At 40.5% G+C, this 7,797-nt stretch overlaps 1 long non-coding RNA gene across 1 annotated transcript; it reads right to left on the reverse strand.

Annotated features, from left to right (window-relative positions):
* Positions 1-1,222: 1,222 nt before the first annotated feature.
* On the reverse strand, positions 1,223-5,837 carry LOC113585182. Its single transcript, XR_003411485.2, has 3 exons — positions 5,744-5,837; positions 3,015-3,134; positions 1,223-2,279 (listed from the first exon to the last, which is right to left on the reverse strand). It is a non-coding gene; the product is annotated as an uncharacterized LOC113585182 (long non-coding RNA).
* Between the last annotated feature and the right edge of the window lie 1,960 nt (positions 5,838-7,797).

Consider the following 7,797-nt stretch of genomic DNA (forward strand, 5'->3'; position numbering starts at 1 on the left):
CCCTCCAATAATTCCTGCTCACACTACTCGTATAATATGTTAGGCTGGGTGGTGTGAACAGTGTCCCCTCACACTACTCATATAATGTGTTAGGTTGGATTGTGTGAGTACTGGGCTTATCAGAAATGTTAATATGTGTTTTGATATTGTACAAGACTGTCTTTTGTGACTATCCTGGATAACCTTTTTCTCTCCCACAATACAATACAGCCTACTCACTGCACTATGCTAACGTTGATGCTAACGACATTTGGTTCCACTTGTTGCATTAGGATATGATGTGGGTGTTTACACTTCTGTAACGCTCTTTTCCTTTCATCAGTACAGTTTCATCACTCATTATATACTTACCCAAGAGACTGGTTCATTGACCATCATTAGCCACTAGATGTCGCTGTGGACTGCTGTTTCAAGCATTTCTGATTCCGAGGCTTTTGTTCTCACGCTGTTAACGGCCTATTGTATTCTTTCAATAGAAACACCCATCTAAATAATGGCTAGCCTACACTGGGTGTTTCCCAATATTTATATTGCCATTCATATTAAAATATTTTCAAACATGAATATTTAAGAATAGCTTTTCACTGTTTGTTTCATTAGTCTATATCCTCGCTGCCAAAATCAACTATTCAATATATACAACACAGCTAGTGTAAAACACATGTAATGACAATCAGCTATTTCAACTTACTTGTCTTATGAAAGATAAATAAAAACTCACAGGTACATCCATCCTTCACTGAATACAGCACCCACTGTCATTCAGGGCTCTCAACACCAGATGGCAGTATATATCGCTGCATCTTCATTACTCCAGGTGTTGGACATTTCATTTTTATTTTATGTATTTATAATTAGAGGTCAGCCCATAAAGAAATGCATGAAATGTAGGAAACTGGATAGGAGTCATTTTCTTATTCCATTTTGGGGATTTAAATTTAAGTGTAGTTTTTACTTCTCAATGTACTTATCTGAATATTGTAAAAGAACCTGGTAAACACCTTTTTAAACCCTAATCATAGTAAACCCTTTAAAAACAAAACTAGGAGACTAAGAGTGTTGTTGCTTGTGTGTGCAGTTATTAAATGCTGAAAGAACTATTTAATTTGTTCTTTTCATATAAATGTCAGTGCAAAGGGTTGACTTACTATTGTTGTTGAAGTCTATTATATATCTACATTATATATTTCCAACACATTTCCCATAAAATGTTTCCCACAAATTTTAATGCAGCACCAAATAATTTCAACATGTGATAGAACTATATTAATACTGCACAGAAATAAAATTTGGTTGCAAGAAAGTGAATTTTAAAAAATTAAAGATGTGCAGAGGCATATGCAATATGACAGAGTATAATGTAATACAGGGGTAATCCAAAGGCATAGTCAGGGAACAGGCAAAGGTCAAAATATCCAGTATACAAATGATAGGCAAACAAATCCAATACAGGAACAGGCAATAGCTTGAATCCAGGGAGCAAACATAAGATGGTAACCAGAGAACACTAATGCATAACAACAGCTCAGAAGCATATGACAGGCAAAACGAGACTTCGCAAAGACACTCTGAATTTATATAAAAATAAACATTAGGGAAAACAAGACACAGGTGAGTTCAGTAATCTGTAATGTAGTCAGATGAGGACCTATAGTCCATCCAGGCTGCATGAAAGTAACCTCCCCAAGGAGTCCAACACAATAGGAACCACCAAATGGTTGCGAGGATGAATGGTGAAACTACAGCAGTAAGGAGGACTTCTCTCCTGAGGACCATATCCCTTCCAATCAATGAGCTATTGGATCTCATTTCCCCTTCATCTTGAATCCAGGATTTCACAAACCGTATAGGTGGACAAACCCTCAATGTCCAGTGGCTGTGCAGAGTCCTCCCTACATTATCTGATAATGGTCCTGGAACATGGGGCTTAAGGAGGGATTCATGAAATGAGGGAGATGTGTGATATGTACGCGGTAACTTCAGTCTGTACATTACCTCATTAATCTTCTCATTTTTGAGGTAGAAAAGGTCCCAGACAGTGTGGTAATTTATAGCTGCCCATTAATCTTAAGTCTCTGGTGAATAACCACACCCTGTCCCCTGGCTGGAATGATGGTGCTGACACTCTCCTGCGATCCACACGATGCTGAAAATGCATAATGGCTTTTCTGATCTGTTGATGTAAGTTCTCCCAGATGTGCTCACTTCTCTTCACTCACTCATCCACACCAGGTGCTGCAGAGGGTTCTGGGTCCCATGGTACAAATGAAGATGATATCCTAAAATACACTGAAATGGGGTTAATCCAGATGCAGAGTGAACAATAGAATTCTGAGCCATCTCAGCCCATATCAGGTACCTGGACCATTCACTTTGCTGATCCCTGTAGTATAGTCTGAGGAATTTCCCCAAGTTCTTGATTCACTCTCTTAATTTGGCTGTTACTCTGTGGGTGGTACCCAACGGTTAGGCTGACTTTGACTCCTGTCTTTTCCTTAAAGGCCTGCCATATACGTGAGGTGAATTGTGGTCCACAATCAGACACTATATCCTCTGGAATTCCATAGTTGAAACTATAATTCTTAAGTTCTGAATGCTAAAGAAAGAAAAGGTAAGGGCAGGAACCTTAAAACCTTGGAGAAATGATTTACTATGGTAAGAATGGAGGGTTTATTCTCAGATCTCAGCAGCTCAGTGAAAGGTCAATTGCTAGGGCATTGTTTATGTTGTTTTACAAACTCTAGCACTTACTGTTTATAGCACTTATCATTGTTTAACATAGCCCTTATGTATTTTGCACCTCTAGGTATCAGCATTCATCCCTGTATTTTACAGTATTCTAGTTCATTGGTATGTTTAATTCTAACCTACTGTACTGTACTTGGATATATTCTAGGAGTAACAAAGCACTTTTGTAAGTCACTCTGGATAAGAGCGTCTGCTAAATGCTGTAAATGTAAATGTAAATATATGTGACCAGGGACAGTGAGGCACAGGCAAAGGCTTGATCTTACCGGCAGGTAGAAAGCACTGCATAGTCAGAACACGAGGATGCAAAGTGGTGTATATCCTTATTCATAGACTCCCACTAGTGCCTTCGTGCAATTGCTGTGTTTTTACCTCTCCTGTGTGACCTGAGGTAAGGGAAGAGTGCACCCAAGTGATTAGTCGATCTCTGAATGTTGGCAGTATATATAATTTGTCTTCTGGGCAGGATGACGTGACAGAGCAAGTTGTTGTCAAAGTCCCATTGAACAGCACTGATTACATACTCTGGAGGCAGAATAGAAGTGGGTTCAAGAACCCTCTCTGAACAGTTTATTTCATAAACTCGAAAGAGAGCGTCTGCTTTGGCATTACAAGATTCACGTCTGAAAGTGATTTGAAAGATAAATCGAATAAAAAACAATGACCATCGAACCTGATGTGAAGTGATGCTCTTAGCCTTCTTAATGTATTCAAGATTCTTGTGGTCTGTCTATACCATGAAATGATTCTTTGCCCCATTTAGCCAATGTCTCCATTCATCTAATGCCATTTTTACTGCCAGCAGTTCTCTATTACCTACATCGTAATTTCTCTCTGCGGGTAACAGTTTATGCAAAAATATGCTACGGGATGAAGCTTTGGGGGCATGCCATGACGTTGAGAAAGTATGGCTCCTACTCCATTTTCAGAGGCATCCACCTCGACAACAAAAGGTACTCCTGGATCAGGAGTACAAGTGCTTCAGTGAAGGCTCTCTTTAGTGTCTGAAAAGCCTGTTCTGCCCTTGGATTCCATGACAAAGACTTAGGCATCCCTCTTAATAAGCACATGTGAGCTATAGAACTAAAATCTATATAAACCTTCAGTAGAAGTTTGCAAAACCTAAGAAACTTTGAAGGTCCTTGTTAGACTGAGGTACTGCCCAATTCACTACAGCATCTACCTTTTGGCCTTCATGTCACTGATGATATAACCAAGGAAGGAGGTTTTCTGCAGATGAAATGCACATTTCTCTCCATTTATGTAGGAGCTTTTGCAAGACTGTTCTCACATGATCAGTGTCAGTGTATTCAGGGAGAATTTTGAAGTATATCAAAATATCATCAGTGTATGTGATTACAAACATACCTATAATTTCATTATAATCATTAATAAATGCTTGAAATACAGAAGGGGCATTAGCCATGCTGGAAGGCATGACCAAGTATTCGTAGTGTCCAGAATTGGTGACAAATGCTATCTTCTACTCATCTCCCTCATGTATCTGGACAAGATTATAACCACTCCTCAGAGCCAACTTTGTGAAAAATCGAGCCCCGCTCATTTGTTCAAGTACTGAAGGGACCAACGGCAAGGGATAAGGATATTTGATAGTGACTCCATTGAGACCATGATAATCAATGCAAGGACCTTGTCCTCTGTCCTTCTTAGAAATAAAGAAGAGACCAGCAGCTGCAGGGGAAGTGGATGGACATATGTATCCTTGAGCCAGTGCCTTCTTTATATACACCTCCATGGCTTCAATTTTGGCAATTGACAGGGGGTATGAATAAACTCAGGGAAGAACACTCTTCCACTAGCTCGATAGCTGAGTCATAAGGATGCTGTGGTGGTAGAGGGGCTGCTCTCTTTTTACTGAACACTTCAGCCAGGTCCTGGTAATCCTCAGGTATCTGAAAACCCTCTTCATGTTCTGGATTCTCCACTGACATTGAGGAAGTAACTAATCTAGGTGTCTTTAAACAATTGTCCATACAATAATTTGACTATGAATCTATATCTAGTTCCTCCCATGAAATCACTGGATTATGATGTTGAAGCCCAGGGCAGCCCAAGACCATTGCATGGTTGGCTTTAGAAAGTTACCGGCTGCTCTGGAATTGATGAATGCTGTGACAATAGTGAAAGAAGTATTTCCATGTTTCTCACAAGTAACCTCTGACAGAAGGAAAAATATGGAATACTCGCCGCCCTAGTGTACGAAGCATCCCAGGGATACTTATTGTGGGTGTTACAGATCGATTTCTATAAGGGTGAGTGGGACAGTCCCTTAGATTATGGCCAGACTCCCCACAATAAAACACAGAAGCCAAGATGATTATTTTATATTGATTTGCATCTTGTCAGACTGAGGTAGCAGTGGTGATGAGTAATTGGATTGTACTTGTTTCTGGTTTCTCTCTCTCTCACTAATCACTTCTTCCAATGATATGGACTCATCTTTATAGGCTAGTTCAGTGAGCAGTTCTGTACTGAGTCCCTGCCTGTATGCTGTAGTCAATGCCACTTCATTCCATCCACTACTGGCAGCCAAAGTGTAAAATTCTAGGGCATACTCTGCTGCCGATCAGGAAACGTTTTAATCTATACAAAATCTCCCCACTAGCCTTGCCTTCCAAGGGGAGATCAAAAACTGCACAAAACTGATTTGTAAAAAGGGCATGGTCTCTAGTGATTTCTCCAGCCTCACTCCAAAAGTCTCACTTAGGGCAGTGGTAGCTCAGTGGTTATGGTACTTGACTTGTAATTGGAAGGTTGCTGGTTCAAGCCCTGCCACTGTTGGGTGCCTGAGCAAGACCCTTAACCCTCAATTGTTCAAGCTGTACTTATTCAAAAGATAAAAGTGTCAACTAAATGCCATAAATGTAAATATTGGGCTGATTTGCAAGAAAAAGCCCCCCTCTAGAAGGGCTAAACTAAAGGGAGAAACACTAGCTGTGGGTGGAGGAAGCATAACAACAGTAGGAATTCTCACCTCACTGGGTAGCCAGATGGTGAGTAAGCTTGATAACAATGGAAACTAAAGTGTGAGTTGTTGGGTCTGCCTAGTTAACCCCTCCACCATGTTACCAAGAGATTCCAGCTGCTGATGGTGTTGATGTAACAACACCAAAGTAACAACTTGATGGCAAGTTGTTACTTTGTCCATCTGTGGAAAAAAAGAAACATATGTCTGTAAACATATTTCTGTGGGATGAGAAAAGTTGGTTGTCCTGGTAAGGGTTTGAGTCTTATGGAATTTATGGTCACAGTTCCTTGAAGTATAACCAGACTGGTAAGAGTTTCTAGCCTTCCAATCTGTGGGTTGGAAAGGGGAAAAAAGTCAGAGAGCCAGGCCAGCATGATAAGCTAGCAGGGTCCTGGGTCTTGTCTGTGACCCGGAGGTGAGAAAATGCCCACCCTGACCAGGTCAAAGTTTCACCAGGGGAATAATTTGTAGTCTATATTCACTACAAAGACCTGTTTCACTCTCCATAATAATGAATTATCCTTAATAATCTGTTTCTCTCTAAATAATAATGACTTATCAATAATGACCTGTTTCACTCTAAGTAATAATGATTTATCAATAATGATCTGTTTCACTCTAAATAATAATGATTTATCCATAATGATCTGTTTTACCTTGATAGTCTATAGGAGCTGAAGGAGTAGCAGAGAGTATAAGAAATGAAGACTAAATAGGTACCTATTGTACATATAGAAATGAAGACTACATGTCTACATATGGTACATGTATGGGGAACTCATTGGGCTAGTTAAGATTTTAAAGCCTCTGTTGCCATAGAAACTGAACTGCAAGATCATATTTGTCCTAGTAAGGTCTAAACATGTCTAGTCAGGTACTTAATATAAATTCTGTGAAAATGACCGAAGATGGGTGTGATATGTGTGGAATGGAGTGGGGACTGTATTGATGTAATGTTGGTGGAGCATAGGTAGAATGTAGGTAGGTGTGATATGTATGGAATGGAGTGGGGACTGTATTGGTGTAATGTTGGTGGAGCATAGGTAGAATGTAGGTAGGTGTGATATGTGTGGAATGGAGTGGGGACTGTATTGATGTAATGTTGGTGGAGCATAGGTAGAATGTAGGTAGGTGTGATATGTGTGGAATGGAGTGGGGACTGTATTGATGTAATGTTGGTGGAGCATAGGTAGAATGTAGGTAGGTGTAAAGGACAGGGAAGGGGTTCAAATGAAAGTCCCATAGCAACACTAGGCACAGTAACAGTACACAGGTGAAATGGAAAACAGGAAACTTCAAGCAAAAGCATATGGATCACATGTAGAGGCACAAGAGACATCGCATCCAATGAGAGCAAATACATCTGTAACAGTAACGACGAGGTAGTTTTGCTACTGCACACCAGACAATGCAAACACTTGACCTTCCCGAGTCCTTCCACCAGACCTAGCTTTGGACACTGGACACACTATTGCCATGTCACACTTCAGAATTACAGACTATAATGTCAATATATTTCCCCATTTACTGTGATTAATATTTCTAGTTCACATTTGTTGTTATATTTCACTTATTTTATCCATGTCACCATGCTGTACGGTGTCAACCAGAGGTGGATGGGTTCCCCTTTCTGAGTCTTGGTTCCTCTTGAGCCTCAGGGAGTTTTTCCTCACTACTGTCACCCTGGGCTTACTCAATGGGGGCTTAGACTCGGACAAGTGTAAAGCTGCTTTGTGACAACAGCCGTTGTTAAAAGAGCTATATAAATAAACTTTTTTTTGCTTTGCACACAGTTCTAATGAGTACAGGGTGGGCATCAGGCTGATGAGGAGGCGGAGCAAGGGGCAGAACCAGGGCAGAGTCAGGTCGAGGCCAGGGTAGGACTGTGGGCAGGGTCAAATGTTCCACCCAGAACTCAGTAACAGCAGGATAATCTCCACACTAGAACTAGACACTAGCCAGGAGACATGTGAAAGAACTGGGGGCCAATTCAATTCAAAATGATATGATTATATGACAAATGAACACATGGACGAACATTCACTCTCCTCATTCAGAGA

This window comes from Electrophorus electricus, chromosome 16 (assembly GCF_013358815.1).
Source record: "Electrophorus electricus isolate fEleEle1 chromosome 16, fEleEle1.pri, whole genome shotgun sequence".
Taxonomy (NCBI): domain Eukaryota; kingdom Metazoa; phylum Chordata; class Actinopteri; order Gymnotiformes; family Gymnotidae; genus Electrophorus; species Electrophorus electricus.